Source organism: Eptatretus burgeri, chromosome 3, assembly GCF_056783735.1.
Source record: "Eptatretus burgeri isolate ZD-2024b chromosome 3, Ebu_testis_v1, whole genome shotgun sequence".
NCBI lineage: Eukaryota > Metazoa > Chordata > Myxini > Myxiniformes > Myxinidae > Eptatretus > Eptatretus burgeri.
Window position 1 is genome coordinate 70,986,620 of NC_140963.1, and position 17,206 is coordinate 71,003,825.

Below are 17,206 nucleotides of genomic sequence, written 5' to 3' on the forward strand. Positions count from 1 at the left end.
GCCAACAGGGCAGTTCTTGCAGCTTGCAAACTGTTGCTTTCTGATCCTGGCGCACATGGAAACGAACAGGGGGGGGGGGGCAAAGCAAAAATTGAATGGGGCTGGTGAACGTGGGCAGTGGGCATGGCATGGCAAAGGCAGCAGGCAAACACAGCCCGCAGAAGAAGGCCGCTGCAGGCAAACACAGCCGGCAGACGAACTGGCCGGCACAGGCCTCGAAGAAAAACAGCCAGCAGATGAACTGGCCGGCACAGGCCTTGCAGCACACAGCTGCCGATGAAGTTAGCCGGCCTCTGCCTTGCAGCAAAACACGGCCAGCCGATGAAGTTGGCCAGCCTTTGCCGTTCAGTGGAGGTTGGTGGAGGGAGTGCGGTGGTGCTGGCCACTTGGAAGGCGGGCTCGGACCTACCTACCTGTCTCCCTCCCACCTATCGCCTTTGCCTGTCACTGTACATACCCACTCCCTTAATTTGTCAAACCCCAATTTAGCCCCAACTTATTTATTTATTTATTTATTTTTACTTCCCCACTATAAATCGTCCCCTAACCCCCTTTATCGTCCTTGTTCGGCTAACCTATCCTGTCACCTAGCCTACTCCCAACCCCTACGTTCCCTTCCCGGAGGGAAATAAGGGAGAGCTAACGTCCTGTGTCGAGGCCCAACGAAGCCTCAGAATGGCCTCCCCAGAGTTCGGCGATCTATAACCAAAGTGGGTCCAGCGGCCCACAACGACGGCGAGGGGATGGATGGTGCGGAGGGGTACATCTCCTAATCTACCCTAACCATTTAACTGTTAAACTACCCCGGGGCTTTCAACAAGCGCCTCTCGCTTAAACTATTGGTTCTAACAACCCAGATTCCCGTCGCCTGTGTTGGTGTCCTCACAATTTTGGGCCTCGCCCCCCCAATTTTCTCTCCGTGCCCTCACACGGTCTCCTGGCTGGGACACGTCGCTCCCTTTGGCAGGCACGACCCTCTGCCGAATCTCCCACTATGGCACCCCCGGGCACTACACTGCCTCCGAGCCTACCAGCTCCCTAACACCGGGGAGTGCCCCCCATGGCACCTCCCCTGAAACGCACACGTGGCAGGCCGGCCTCCCGGGCCCCTTTCCGAGGGTCACCCGTGCCCACAACACTGCCCACGCGGCTAATGGCGCCCCGGGCCCCCGCACCAAGCAGGCGCACCCGTGCCCACTACGCTATCCCGGCCCCCCATGGGCCCATGGCCTACCGCGGCCGACAAGCCTGGTGCCCGGGGTACCCACTCAGCGATACTCACCTTTCGCAGCCACGCTCCCAAGCCCGTCAACAGGGCTCCTGCACCCCTCCAAACGGGTCTCGAGCCTACTTTCCCACCAACAACAAAACGACCTCCATTTTTCAATTTGACTAACCCAGCTAACTCACTTTATACTGACCCCGGGGTCCCTTGGGCGGGAGTCACTCCTCCCCCCAATCACTCATCGCACCATGCATTCCCCATTCGCTCCACTCACACAGACCCGCTGGCCTCACTCACTCACCAAGCACATGCCTCACAACTCACCAACTCTTCAACACACTCACCGCTGAACTCCGCCATTCTTCTAACTACATCCCCTAACTAACTCGTGCTCCCACGTCGTCCCTTAAACTACAGCACGTTCCTTTTAACACTACGTAGCTAAGCTACGTCCCCTCTACACATTCACAAGTCTGTCACTGTCTCCTAATCTCTTTAATCAATTTCCCCACCTAAATCTGGCTACAATCCCTCTAACTAATCCATTCCACGGACTCCATGAGGACTTACCCCTGCCCCATGAAGTCGGTCTAACTAAGCTAACCCTTCCCCCTAACTAGTTTCCATCCTGTGCCCCGGGCCAAGGGGGTCTTCCACCCCTTGCCCAGGAATCCTGTGCACCCGAAAGTGAGGCTTGCTTTTTTTTTTTTTTTTCTTTACATGCGCAGCGCCAGCGCGGCAACTCGCGCACTTTGCACCTGCCCGTGACGTCATGCAGCTGCACGTGTTCCTCGTCCCTCCTTGGACGGTACCATCCGGCAGAGATACCCCTCCTGCCGGATTCCAACCCCACGTGCAGCCATGGCGTCACCGTGCGCATAAAAAGAAAAAACACAAGCCCCACGTCTCGAGGGGTTCCCCACGCGAACACATGTGCTTTGCCCGTTGGAGCTTAACACACACGATCGCGTGGAGAACCCGTACGGTCCAAATCCATTTACCTGCCTAAACTTTGTCCGTCCGCGGGATCGGCAAATCCACCGCGTGCGTTTCCGGACCGGGACTTCACTCTCGCAAGCGAGCACGTGGTGGTCTCGTGCGTTGCACAGCACGGACCGTGTGCTCACTGCTGGGTGAACCCGGCACGGTCCCCGAAACAACTACAGCCGCTACTCGGCTTTCTTTACTCGCATGTCGCCGTCGTCGTCGCCATTCAACCCACGCACACCTGCGTGTTACGACGCACACAGTCCACTCCATCACATTCACACCGGGAGACGCGGCTGCGTGCTCCCGCATGCCAACCGACATCTCCCTCACATACCTCTCCCTCAAATACCGCTCTCTCACACACACGGTCTCCCTTGCACACAGCGACCTTGCACACGGCCGTTCACTCACGCGTGCCTCACTACTCACACAAACCATACTACTCACACACGCGGGGGCACTCAACCGCGGTGCCTCATCCACACTCCGTGCCTCATCCACACACGCGAGGGCACTCACCCGCGGTGCCTCATTCACACACATGGCGACACTCACACACGGTGCCTCATCCACACACGGCGTGCTGGGAAGCACGTACTCCGGCACCATCGCCACCACACCACTCACACACGGGGTCGCTTCCACACACGGGGACGCACTCACGCCTTGCACCACACACACAGGGACAACCACACTGGGGATTTGTGTCCCCGCAAGGGTCTCCGGGGCCTCTATACCCCCCAAGCTTTCCGTGCACCCGTCCACAGCACTCGTCCCCTCAACCTCGCAAAGCACGACCGAACTCACCTGGTCGTGACTCACCTCAAGGGGGCATACTCCCTCCCCTCGTTCCTGGAGGAGGCCATCCAGGTGCTCGCACTGGGTCTCTACACGCTCCGCGAGCTCAACCCCATTGTCCTCCACTACCTCCGTGTGTGTGTGCGCGTCACTTACCCCGTCCTCACCGTGCAGTCTCTCCTCTATCGTTCCCTTCCCGGCTACCGTCACTGCCAACTCTTCACCCTTTACCTCCCTTGTCTCAACTATTATTATTTCCTTTGTCGTCACCTCGTGTCTCGTCTCACACGTTTTGGTCTCCCCATTTAATTTTTCCCTCTTGGTCACCGTCGATTCCTCTGTCACGACCCTCGTCCAACACGCCCCCTGAATTATTTTTTTACCCGCCTCCACCGCGGGCCTGTCAGCCGTTGCACCCCCTTCCAGCTCGTTTGCTTCTACACGTGGAGTCGCCATTTTGAGTTCCCTGCTAACGGCCTTCATGCCCGCCTGCAGGCATCGGCCCAAGTTCTGCGTCTCCCCCCGGAGCTTTTTCGTTTCTTCCTTCATGTTTGTTTCCATTTTAGTTTTCATGCGTTTTATTTCGCTTGTGAATGCATCTATTTTTTCGTTCATGTTCGCCAGCATGGTGAATAGCTGGGCTATGTCGGGTGCGCTTGAGTGAGCCGTTTCGGCAGGGGTTGGGGAAGGGTTTTGGTGGAGAGGGGGGGGGGAGGTGTCATACACCGCGGCCGCTGCCGCACCCACCTCGGGCCCTGGGTTCAGTTGGGCGAGTCCGTGTTCCTGCACAATCAACATTTCCTGCTCGGGGATTCCATCCTGGACCATGGACTCTACATTACTACACATATACATTTCTAATACCCCCGGCTCCCGCTCGCCTTGAGACGCCATCTTGCTTCTCGTGAAGGGTTAATTTAGCTCGCTCGTAATTTGGAGGGAATCGGGGGTCGCTTCTCTCACCCCTGGACCGATTCCCGTGAATTTCGCTGGAGACAGGAGAGCCCGTTGTCCCGTTCTCCAATACCAGTGCCGCGAGGAGGGCGATGAATTTGTATCGCACGACCTGACACCAGTGTTGCGGATTTCGCGCCCGCCGGCGTGCTGACGGCCACGTAACTCGAATCGCGGCACGTCGCCCACCGGACGGACAATCCAGTCGTGACCCTCTCGGACTAACGCCGGGAACCAGTCACGGGTGGACCTTTCGGTCTCACCGCGATCGAGCCAATCAGCCCCCGCGTGGGATAGGGTTGCTCGCCAAATTCGACCTACCTAAGTACCCACGCGGAGGGTAGACCGGGCGATCGCACCTCGCCGCAGGTCGACTTCGGACACGGGCCACTTAAGCGACCCGTTCCGTACTATCAGAATAACCGAGCGGTGTTATCGTCGACCTCGACGGTTCTATTAATTATCGGGCGTATTCAGCCCACTACCAACCCTTTACGTGAAGCAAGATGAGGATTCAATGAGAGAAATGACGAAGCGAAGCGGGAAACAGTTCAACACAAAAGCACATTTATTCGCGACGAACGGAAAGCACACATATTCAATTCCACCAAATGCACACAGAAAAGACACAATGCAATTTACACAAAAAGCAAATATAAAAGCGAAAACACAATGCAGAGCTAATACCGACTACCGAGCACACGGCAACACTTATACAATTCTACCTCACACACGGCGCCGACAACACATACCCAAAACCAAGGAAAAGAAATACCCTCAAGGATGAGGCGGGCCTGAGGCCGAGACCGGGTCGCGCCTACCCGTCTGGTGATGAGACGCGGAGCGGCGATGGCGCCCCAACCCCGCGGGCCTCGCGGGCAGTGTCTGGTAGGGGGTGGGAAAGGGGCCCCCTTGGTCGCACTATCTCAGCGCGGGGGGGAAACAGGAGGGGGTTGCTGATGCTCGGGGTATAGAGGATCTTTATTATCCCTGGTGTGCGTCTCCACCTCGGCCAGGTCGCGTGGTCGGCCTCCCTCGGGTGCAGCTCCCTGCACGACGCGAGCACCCCCTCGTCTGGTGTCGCCGCCTTTCCACAGCTCGTCCCCTCCGTTCCGACTCCAACGCACACGACGAGCAGCTCCACCGCCCGCGAAGTCTTGACCCTCTGCTTCCGACTCTCCTACTCTCCGCCTCTGGACTCTCCGACTCTCGACTCTCCACCTCTGGACTCTCCGACTCTCCACTCTCCGCCTCTGGACTCTCCGACTCTCCACTCTGGACTCTCCGACTCTCCACTCTGGACTCTCCGACTCTCCACTCTGGACTCTCCTCTTCTCTACTCTCCTGACTGACGAACACGGTCCTTTTACCCCCCCCGTAGCTTCGCCTTTGACCCCCTCCCTTTGACCTTTCACCTCGCTCCCCATTGGCCCGAGAAAAAGTGGGCGTGAAGGCTTTTTGATCCACAAATTTGCATATATCGATCGTCCTGGAGGCGGGGCCAAATCGCCCCTCGCTCACCGATTGGACGGCAAAAAGTGGGCGTGTGTCGTTTTTGATCCGTTTTTGAAGCACAAAATCCGTGATTTTGTACACGCTGTTCGACGCGCGCCCTGCACGAGTCCAACACCGGTACCCACAGCGGGGCAAGAACGGTGGCGATGCTAGGGTTGCGAGGTGTGACGTGAAGGTCGTGGCGGTTGTGGTGAAGCGGCGTTGTGGTTGGTGGTTGATGTTGTGGTTGTGGTGGTAATCATGGCGGTTGGTCCAAAATAAAGATAGTAAAAGAAAAACGGCTATCCTGAAGAGTCGCAGCACGCATAAATGACATGTATTCCCACTAGACAACGGGTTTGGGCCTAACTACACATGTACTTACCAAGATACCTCACCTAAGGGACCTGAATGGTGGTTTGCGAATTTGGTAACCACAACAATATATATATATATATATATATATATATATATATATATATATATATATATATATATATATATATATATATATATATATATATATATATATATATATATATATCAGTTGATCGTCTGGATTAAAAAAAGAAAATGGAAGGAGGAGGCCCTTTTTATTTGTTATTTATTTTATTTTTCAAATTGCCGCCACTTTTTAGATTCAAGATTGCCACCAGATATTTAGTTCAAAATGCCCACTGACATTTTCATTCAAGGACCCTTCATGTTTCATGCACAGAAACACTTAAAAATAAATAAATTGAAAATAATCACATCATACACATAGGTCATATACCAGACACGTCATCACCACACTCACGAGGCCTGTTTAATGAAAAATACAATCCACAGTTCAAAACAAATATATTGTGACGTCCACGGGACTTGAACAGTCCCGCCAACATAGAATGAGCCGAAACGATGGAGGCGGTGTATTTGTTTATTACCCAAACATGGCGGTTCTAATTGCTCTACCGCAAACGGGACGAGGAAGGTGGCACGAGTCACTTTTCACTGAGTTGATGATGTTTATTTGTTTTTTTTACTATTAAGCAGAAATAACAAGACTCGGCAAGAAGAGGGATCCGGGGAGATTTGACGGGATGGTGTGGGATCGGGCGTGGGGAAAAAACACAGACAATTCCAATGAATATACAGTTCTCAATCCCTCTAAGGCGCCAAGCGCACATACACACACACACACACACACACACACACACACACACACACACACACACACACACACACACACACACACACACACACACACACACACACACACACACACACAAAACGTAGCTATTTCTGGTGGTCAGGCTGGACCGTGGTGTGGACGCAACTGTCCCTGGATTGGCGTCGGACGAGCCGGCCTTGCTCTCGTCAGGGGGGGGGGGCAGGAGAAACCGTGGTGCTGTCGACCTCCTGGTCTTGGCCCAAGTCCGCTCACAGCCACCAGGGAACCAGTTCTGGTGCTAAGCCGTGAGCAGGAGAGGGAGGCAGGTCCGCCCGCCGCCCGACCCCGCACTCCGAGTCAGCAGAACCCCAGAGCCAACCAAGGTGAGGCACGAGACCCAGCAAGGCTCCAAGACACGATCAAGAACATGATCGACTCAGCACAACAACAAGGACGCTCTCTGCCGCCACAGGGAACCACACCAAAAAAACCCGATCGTTCTGGTTGTAATCTTCTTCTTCCTTTTCGACCCCGAACAGAACCTTTTTATCCTTCGTCCTCGTCACTCCCAATCGAGCCGTTTATTGGCCCAGCGCCATCGCCTTCCGCCAATCGTGATCACGGGGCGGAGCCATCCGCTGCACTGTCCTGTGACGTCACGGCCAGTCTTCAGAGAATACCAAAAGGGGTTTACGCAGACACACTTACCCTATCCCGTGTCCCTATCTAATTACGTGACATTTATCATTTCCCCCTTGAAGAAATGAACATTTACTAGACAACTTATCACCACTGAATTGCTACTTATTACATCGAGATCCTGGTAGACTCGAACAGCATGGCATACCTAATTAAACATCCTAATTACCCTTTGAATGCATACCCCCCCCCTCAAACGTAACAATATGTAAATGTATGGCAACATATAAAAAACTCCACACCGTGCATTTTCAAATTATTCGTGACGCCATCTTTCTATATAGATCTACAGTAAACATTTATGCAAATATACAGATTTACACGTGTGGGATGTGGAATCACAAGCGCTGTTTGGTCTTGCTCTTGTATGGCCTCTCCCTGTTTCAACTCCCCATAAGCGAAATCAGAGAAAACATCACACAATCAAGAATTGTTCTCGCATATCATGGCTTCAGGACTTTAGTTCCCATCTGAATTTGTAAGCACATGAAAACCATCTTCACAAATGAAAAGCGTTACAGAAGCGGGAAACGACACGCCAATGGGAAGCGGCAGCACAGCACTCGGTGCTGCAGCTCATTCATAAAAAGAAATGATCATTTCAAAGAATGGTGCAAGTTGTAAACAGACATATGGATATTTTTGGGGATGTTTGAAAAAAGAATCAAATATATATATATTTATATATATATATATTTATATATATATATATATATATATATATATATATATTTATATTTATATTTATATATATATATATATATTTATATATATAGGAGGCGGCTTCAAAAAAGGAAGCAGGTGGGGACGGTGAAGTGGTGTGTTTTTTTTTTTTTAACTTGGCCTAACCCCAACCCTAACGTGTTGGCCTAACCTTTGCCAATAACATGTCTTTGTTCAAATGCAGGATTTCCCATTTCCAGAAACATTTGACATACACCCACACATGTCACAGCCCCACAGCCCAGCCATTGATTACAACCTGTTTTCTGTCCTTGTGTACAGTGGTAAAAGCACTTGGAGAGGCCACTATTACAGTTATGTTTAGGTGAGTGATCCATGTGATCATTTTCTGAATTGTTTCTTTGTCTCAGACTGGGTTTGGGGAAGCCTTGCAGGCCAACGCTCACACTTTGTGCAAGTCACATGATTCAAATTTATATTTATTTGCTCCAAAGCAATTAACAGCAATCAATCAATACAAGCACAGGTATATCATAAGGCAAACTAAGCTGGGTGTCCAATATATACGATACTTCTTTTGCCCCTCAGAGATTTCACCAGAGTTCGTATTGAGCAAGCTGGATAATCCTCATGATATGTCCACCTGGAGAGGAACCTTGTTGCTGCCAAAGTAGATTCTCATTTGCCAGTAATTAAGTGGGTGATTTGCCATTGTCTTTACAGGAGCAATCCAGGCAGTAATTTGGATGGTGCATCGGAACACAATATTTTTTGAAACTGTGATTTAAGTTGTGAATTCCTGCCAAAACCTGGTCTTTTTAGTCTCCATATTAAATGACAAGTGGTACATTATGGTCTCTCACAGACTCGAGCTGTATCAGCTTGCACAGTCAAATGGATTAATGTTCTTTCATTTCTGTCTCATAATGAAATGCTAACCATTGTATGTGCATCTTGGCAGGCCAACAACAGCAGCTGGTATAAAATTAATGACTCGTCGTGAAAGTGGAATAGAGAGAGGTGTTGTTTGAAAAGGCATACCTCTTGTTCTGCAGTCATTCAGCTCGTGCTACTGGTGGTGAAAATAAGGAACCATCAGATAGTATTGAGATGCAGTGTGCATATCCAAAATGGAAAGTCTGTATAAATGATGTCTTGTTATCATGCACCTTTAAGTTGCTGTTGTCAATGTGTACTGTTACTTCAATGCACCACAGATTATTGTGGTTCTTTCACCCTGACTTCTCTCTTCAGGAGCAACAAGCAAGCCCAAGCCAAGCCTCGTTGCAAGATTGACACCGAATATTTATCGAGGTGTCTGTACGACCATCATTCAGGAAAGAGCAGCACTTTGCCTGTGGTGCCAACACATGCACCCCACTGTGTTGTGGCATGAGCAAGGCTTCTATATAGAAAAGACAAAGACAAGAAGATGACTGTGACAATGATGATTGTGGAGGCACCAAGAGGATGTGTCACCATGATGATGAAGTGGAATCTGGTATCGTGAGCCCCGAGCTGTGAGTCCTGTTTCTCACTCGATCACTTTATACAATATAATAGCTATAAATACAGATTTTATGTTTGAATAACCTTCTCCTGTCCCATTACATCTTCTTTAACCCCCTCTCACCCACTTTCTTGTACTGTTTCATTCCCACCCTTCTGTTCCTGTCACACTCTGTTTAGATTACCATTTACTTGATTTGCTATAAGCAGTTCTGTAGTATAAGAGACAATCAAGCTAACTGAAAGAGCCAATGACAGTGTTTCGTATTTTTCTTTCTTTTTTTTTGCAATGTATACCTTTAACTGGGTGAACACTTATGTTTATTCTTCATTTTTAAACCACGGACTTAATGACCAAGCCGACTGAAATAAGAGTGATTAATGGACAGACAAAGGTAGATTTTTGTACTACTGCACTGCACTGTGATCTTCCAGGTACATTCAGGGTGGGGCCAAATTTACCAAATGTGTTCAAGAGGTAGAGGCTTGTAGAATAATCCGATGATCACCCATTCAAAGTTAATTGCCAATTATGGAAGAGTGATTATCTAATCCTAATGCATGCGATCAAAACATCATCACAAGCTTTAAATAACAATAAACTTTTACACATCATGAAGGATGTTTAAGGCCTTGAAGCAAGCATATATAATTGGTCGTTTACATGAGACATGAATATAGATGCATTAAGACTGTTAAGAGTACTTGATTGAGCTCGAGATGAGGCAGAAGAGGATAGGAATAGGGCTGTACATGGATGTGCATTGAGAATATTCAAGGATTGATGCAATCCTCTGGAGAAGTATATTTTTCGTCTTCTTTAACGGCCATCATTATCCTACCTTTCTTGACGTCAGCCTGGGGAAGCTTGGCCCAAGTTTTCACGAACCCAGGGTTATTGATCATATTTTTTAATGCCCTGATTGTTTTGATTTTGTGATAAACAACAATATTATTTTACATTTCTTCCTTCCCTCCCATTTAGACCTCCCCTGAGAACTACGTCACAAGGGGAGGTCAAAAAAACAGAAAGAGAAAGAGGAGTAACAGCTAAGAAGGTGAAGATGATGAAGAATTCGAGAAACCAAACAGAAGACGAGTGGAATAGACATAACTTGAAATAAATTAAGAGGTAACTATAATTGCAGACTTTTAAAAACTAATGCAACACTTCTCCCTGCCCTTCCTCTCCATTCAGTTTGATCCCTGTAAATCGAAAGAAAGACACTGAACTGATGTTTACCTGCTGTAGTCTGAAGGGGCTGTGACCAGGTGCTATTTCTCCAATTATTATCCGATTTGCTTAAATTCGAAGTCCCGGTGTGCCAAAAACCTTAATGTGGTGTCCAGGTTTGAACGTTAACCTCTGTAAAATCGAAGACATGGGACCAATATCTACCTGAATTAGTCTGTATAGGTTGTGCTATAGTCTATTTTGTACCAAATATTATCTGGATTTGTTTAAATTTAAATGCTTGGCAGACCAGAAACCTTAATTTTCTCCCATTTACACCTTTTACCATGGTATAATCTTGGAAACGACAAATTTGCAGCCTTGAGGTGTGGCAACTCGGTGAATCTCGAAGGTTACTGAATGTTGAACTTCCAAACTGAAATGGATGAATGTTATTTGATTTATTGTGCTTGTGTAAAAATGAAATGCTCACCATTGTGTCTACTTCTTGGCAGGCAAGTAACAGCAGCTTGTATATAATGTACTTGGTCATCCATAAGGTGGAATTGAGTGAGGTGTTGCAGCAAAAAACATACACCTTGTTCTACATTCGTACAATTATTGCTGCTGACAGGAACTGCCAGATGGTGTTGGGCTTTACCTTGGAGATCCAACGTGGTAAGTCTTCTGTATAAAATATGTCTTGTTATAATGCATCTTTAAGCTGATGCTGTCATTGTGCTTCTGCTTCAATGTGCCACAGATTAATATGGTTCTATCACCCTGTCTTGATGTACCTTGTGTCTTCAGGACCAACAAAGAAACCCTGTCCATGCCTTGCTGTAAGACTGACACAGAGTATTCATCATGGTGTCTGTACAAGTTTGATATGTGAAAAAGCAGCACTTTTCCGGTGCTACCACCACATGCATGACAGTGGTATGGCATGAGCATAGCTTGTGGAAAAAAAATAAAAAGAAGATGATGAGAGAGACACCAAGAGGGTTAGTTGAAATACTGAGGTGTGGTAAAATTAAAACCTTTAATAGTGAGAAATTTTAAACTTTGTCCCCTGTATGATCCTCAAAACGACTTTAATATTAACTATTTGTACACATCCCTTTTGACAATCCTTGAATGCACCTTTGTGTGAAGTCTCAGTTCTATTGACTCAATCCAAAAAAACGATACAAGGGACAATGTGATGTTTTTACCGTTTCAGTTAGCACCCCTTAAATTTAGAATGATGCCTGAATACAAAAATAAAATGAAAAGGGCAATCTTTGTGTACATACAAGATTGACTTAGGCCTGTTGGCCTTTGTAAATGTAAACCACATCAAGATAGAGAGGTAGTAGTTGTAATGAGGCTAAAGGACTGGGACAACTGGTTGTAGGTTTCCCCTGTGCGGATTTGCTCTGTCTCAATGAATGTATTGAGGTTAGGTTTGTGGATTGCAGTCATTGCACTCGAGTAATCGCGGGTTGGTGAACTATTTTCCACATTTATTGACCTAATTAGCATTGTCTATCAAAACAATAACCCCCTCAAATCCCCCAACATTATCATCACCATCAACCCATCTTTATTAGCATTACATTATTGGATCAAGTTTATCAATATTATTATTAAAGATAAGTTTCATGATCTTAATACCTCAAGAAAATCAACTTTATTTTATGTTCTTAGTGCAGGACAATAATACTTTATTTTATGTTCTTAATAACTAACTCTTCAAGCCTCCTGTTGGCTTAACGTTTAAAGGGGAACCCAAATGAAAAAAAAATTTTCTTCTGAAAACCATTGAGAATCATCACAGTCTAATTTGAAGGGGGGGAAAAAAAGATTGAATTTTTTTTTGCCAATTCCAAAGTGTCAAAAATTAGTTCCAGAGTGGAAAAAAAAAAAAACTTGGGAAAAAAATTCCAAAGTGTCACAATGTCAATTCTTGATTTCACCATGACGTCACACCCTGAAGCCATATTGATCCGAACAGCGGCTTACATCGAGAAACAGTGCATGTCGAGCTCGGATTCAGATACTGATTCCACCTTCATTAGCAACAACGATGGTTCTCAGAATGTTAAAAAATGATCATTGGGATTTTGAAGAAATTATTGGAGACAAAATTAGTAATGAAAACGCTTTCAGGAGAATTATGGAGCCATATCTTTTTGAGCGTTGTGCGAGCTATTCAGAGGAAGAAGGCACGAGTGTTCGTGAAGATGATTAAAAACGCTGGTCACATGATCACTTCAGGTAAGTAGAGTTTGATTTTCCGTTCAATTATCGGTTTATAAGGAAGGGATTTTGTATTAATTGATAAATTGGTTTACATTCAGTGCCTCTATAAAGTCCACACCTCCTTTCAAATTTTTCACCTTTTGTTGCCTTATAGTCTGGAATTAAACTGCATTAAACAGACTTCTTCCATCTGTATTTACACGTCGTAACCCACAACTTCCAAGTGAAAAACAAATTCTACTAATTTCAGGAAATCAATTAAAAATACAAAACTAGAATATTTTGGTTGCATAAGTGTCCACCCCCCTGAGTTAATACTTGCTGGAAGCACCTTTGACTGCAATTTGACAGCCTCAAAAGCTCGTCACCGACTGGGCATCCTCCATCATGCAAAGTTCTTCCTTGGCACACATGAGCTCCTGACCAAAGACAAAACTTTAATCCGCAGCTTGATGGAGTACTATTCTCCCCTCTGGGCTGGTTCTCCCACCTCACACCTCTTTTGGCTTCATGCTGTGGAAACCAAGGCATTTAGGATCATTGGCATCTCCTGCGATGAAGCTGAGTCTTTGGGTCGCTCAGTCTTTCACCACAGGCAGGTCGGTGGTCTTTCTGTCTTCTACCGTCTCCTCTCCCCCACACCCCCTGCTCTGTCTGTGATCTGTGTGCCCACCCACCACCCATATTTCCACAGGGCACTCAAGGTCTGCCAGCGACCCCCTTCTGGTGAAACTACCAAAATGAAGAATCACTGCTCACCTTCACTCTTTCATTTCTCTCTTTTCCTGCCTCTGGAACAAACTCCCAGACTCTCTTCAATCCCACACTTCCCTCCAGGTCTTCAAAACAGATGTTCACCATTATTTCTTATCTTCCCCCATTCAAAACCATAACCTTTTCTACCCCTGTTAATCCACACCAAACCCACCTCCTTCAAATTCCCTGCTTTTCTTCCTGAAAGTGTCGATCTTGTTTACCCCATGTACCCACTCCCGACAGTTCCATCCCACTCACTTTCACAGATCTCCTCATGTCTCTTCCCCACTATTTTGTGCTTCCCTCTCCAACCCCTCTTGACTCCTGTTCCCTTTGTTATACGTTCTGTGTGTTAGCTCCTTTATGAGCCTCAACATTGTATACAAACAAAACAAAATTGGTCTCTACAAACTTTGTACACCTTGATTGGGCAATATTCAGGAAATTAATATTCAGCGTTGTCCTTCACCAGTTGATGACGGACAGAAAATACGAAGCAAGCTCAGGTGCAACCTCTTTCCAAGAGTTTTGCCAGCCTAGCTTTATTTTGGCACGCAGCAAATACAGTTCGGAGCAAGCGTCACATGAAGCAAAGAACTTGGTAATGGAGAGAGCAGTCAGGGAAGGTGAAATAGCAGCAATCAGCTCAGGATGTCCTTGGCCAGTTCATGACGGACAGAAAGTACAAAGCAAGCTCAGGTGCAACCTCTTTCCAAGAGTTTTGCCAGCCTAGCTTTATTTGGGCACGCAGCAAATACAGTTCTGGGCAAGCTTCACATGCAGCAAAGAACTTGGTAATGGAGAGAGCAGTCAGGGAAGGTGAAATAGCGGCAATCAGCTCAGGTTCTTCATCTGTGACATCACAATCTGAAGGCAGAGGCGGTTTGAATAGGCAGTCGGCAGTGTCGTTCTGTTTTTCCAGGGCAATGTGTCATATCATAAGAGAAGCAAAGGAGTCGAGTCGACCATCTGGCGATTCGCATTCTACCACGACCGATGCCTTTTGTGGCTAGCAATATGGTCAGTTCGAAAAGTGAAGTGGCGTCCCCAAAGGTATGTCTTCCGTTTTTCCACAGCTCAGACATAGGCTCGAGCTTCCTTTGCAACTGTCAAGTATTTTTATTCGGCAAGAGACGGTGTGCGAGATGCAAAAGCCACTGTGTGCTTAGTATTCTCAAGGTGCAGCTGAGTTGACACTCTCCCCAGCCCATAGTCAGACACATTTGTCGAGATGAACGTGGGCAAGTTTGGATCGAAGAGAGCAAGAGCTCTCCACAGTCAGTGTCTTTAAAGCAGTTTAACTCCGCTAAGTTTTGGTCGTCCAGATAAAATTTATGTCCGTCCCAGACGGAAGCATTGCACACGCAGCGGTTCAACAACTGTGGCATAGTTAGGTAAGAATTTACTGTACCAAGAGGTAAGTCCCAAGAAGGACCTTCAGGAAGCATTGTTGAGAGAAGCAGGTCGATCAATTAAAAAAAAACTGTCGCACCTCTCAGCTCAGGAAAATGTTCCTCCATGTGAGGAAACGGATGACAGTCAACAATTATTCCTTTGTTGCGCTCCCACCGATTGATACACGTCTGAATCTCCCCCTGATTTCTTCTGAGAGACAACTGTTGGAGTTACCCAGGTAGATGCATCAACTTTCTCAACAATACCCATCTCCAGCAGTTGTTTCAGTTTGTCTGAGACAGCTTGTCTCACAGAGTGGAAGCCATTGCAATTTTTGTTCTACAGGAGCGGTATTGTTTCTGGCTTTAATCTTCTGCATGAACTCCTTTGCACACCTTATTGGTGTCACAGAATCCGCATGCATTTCTAGCAAAGCAATGGTTTGCTCTTGCTCTGAAGTCAGTACAAAATCACCTACAATGTGGCACTGCAAAGCTTTAATCAAATCCATTTCCAGCAGTGGTGAGGTTGACTTGTGTAGGGGAAAATTTATATTAATGTATTCTAAATTGTAACAAATGGAGTTTTAGAAATGTAAGTTTTATGCTCTAAGTTGAATTGGCTGTCCTTTCTGGCCAAGTGACTTTTGCCCTAAATGTTGATAAATGTCTTGGTCTGGAGCGGTGTGACCTGAGCTGATAACAGCGAACCTTTACCTCGAAATGTACGTAGTGGCTTCTCGCCTAAAAGGACATGCCTGCAGTCTGGGTTGATAGCCCCCACCACTCTCCCATGAAAGTATAAAATGCTTTGAAATGTAAAATTGTTTCAGTGCAAGTACCTGAGGAAGTATTAGAATCTCAGTGGCTTGTACTCCTTGGAACTAACCAAGTACCAAGTTAGAATAAAACTCTCTGATGTAATGTGGAAGTGAATTGAATCGGGTTGGTCTAACTGTTAACTAAAAGTAAGAATAAATGAAATAGAACCAAATAATATTGCAATCAATGGGGATTCTTAAGTTCATTGTATGAGGGTGAGAAGTGTATGGTGGATAATTAGAAAATAAATTGTTTCAGAAGGAAGGACTTGTGTGGACATCGGTTATCAGTGCCAATGGGTTTTATGCAGGATTTTATAACCAAATCAGACAAACGTTAAACTCTGCCTGAAGTTAAATAGGATTCCACAATCAACCAGGAAAAAAATCCTTCAACGATCACAACGGGGTGGGTGAAAAATCCACATGAGTTGGCACCTGGTGACTTGGATTCGAACCGACGTTAGTGCGGTGCTCATGACCGGAGGTGCTTAATCTGCCGGAGGCAGTGCCTGGGGGAACGACAAGTGCTTGAGCGAAGGTAAGGGAGAGCGCTCTCAGCAGGTAACGCATTTCGAACAAAGAAAAGTTCATTGTTAGATAATTTTATTGATAGAAAGAAGAGGATCCGGCGGAGAGAGTCCGTTTTAAAGTAAACGATAAGTACTGTCGTTGTTTTAGAAAAGTGCTGGAGAAGAAGAGTGCAGAGGGCACAGTACAAGAAGAGGCTCGACGAGGAGCCAGAGGAGTAATTAAATGTTTGCATTGATACGGACCGGCTGAGAGAGAGGCCGAGGACACGGCTGAGACGCCGAGATAGGGGTATGGTTAAGTGGAAAATAGATAAATATTATAAGTTACCTGTTTGTAAGAGTTATAAGAGTTACCTTTTGTTCCTTGAACTCACTGGAAGTTTGTTGGCAGTGAGGTTGTTATATTATATTGTGTGGAGGTTTTACGGATTTGTAAATGCAATGATTTGCACGAAACGTCTTGTAGAGTGCAGGAGACGATTGACCGGCTGGGAGCGTGGCTGGTGATTTGCATTGAGATGTATGTGTTGCTGAAAGTAAAAAAAAAAAGAAAAGAAACTTGTGCGAGTCCAATACATTTCACTGCAATGAAACGTGTTCTGTTGGCATTTTGACGATATTTTTAACAACTTACAAACTTCAGGCAGAGAGTCGAAGCAGCTTGGCTGTTTGTGGTTTGGTGCTGATAACGCGAAGGTCGCGGTTGTGTGTGTGCATTCAATCTGTGGGGGCTGCGACTGTGCAGCTCGCCCCCTCCACTGGATCTGTGGGGGGTGGC

At 46.8% G+C, this 17,206-nt stretch overlaps 1 long non-coding RNA gene across 1 annotated transcript in view; it reads left to right on the plus strand.

Moving 5' to 3' along the window:
• LOC147030157 (uncharacterized) overlaps window positions 1–13,388 on the plus strand; it is a 35,684-nt gene extending 22,296 nt beyond the window's left edge. The window contains exons 2-5 of the long non-coding RNA XR_015055765.1: window positions 9,252–9,517; window positions 10,492–10,638; window positions 11,196–11,358; window positions 11,491–13,388. This is a non-coding gene — a long non-coding RNA (uncharacterized LOC147030157). The remainder of the gene's footprint in view (window positions 1–9,251; window positions 9,518–10,491; window positions 10,639–11,195; window positions 11,359–11,490) is intronic.
• Window positions 13,389–17,206: the final 3,818 nt, after the last annotated feature.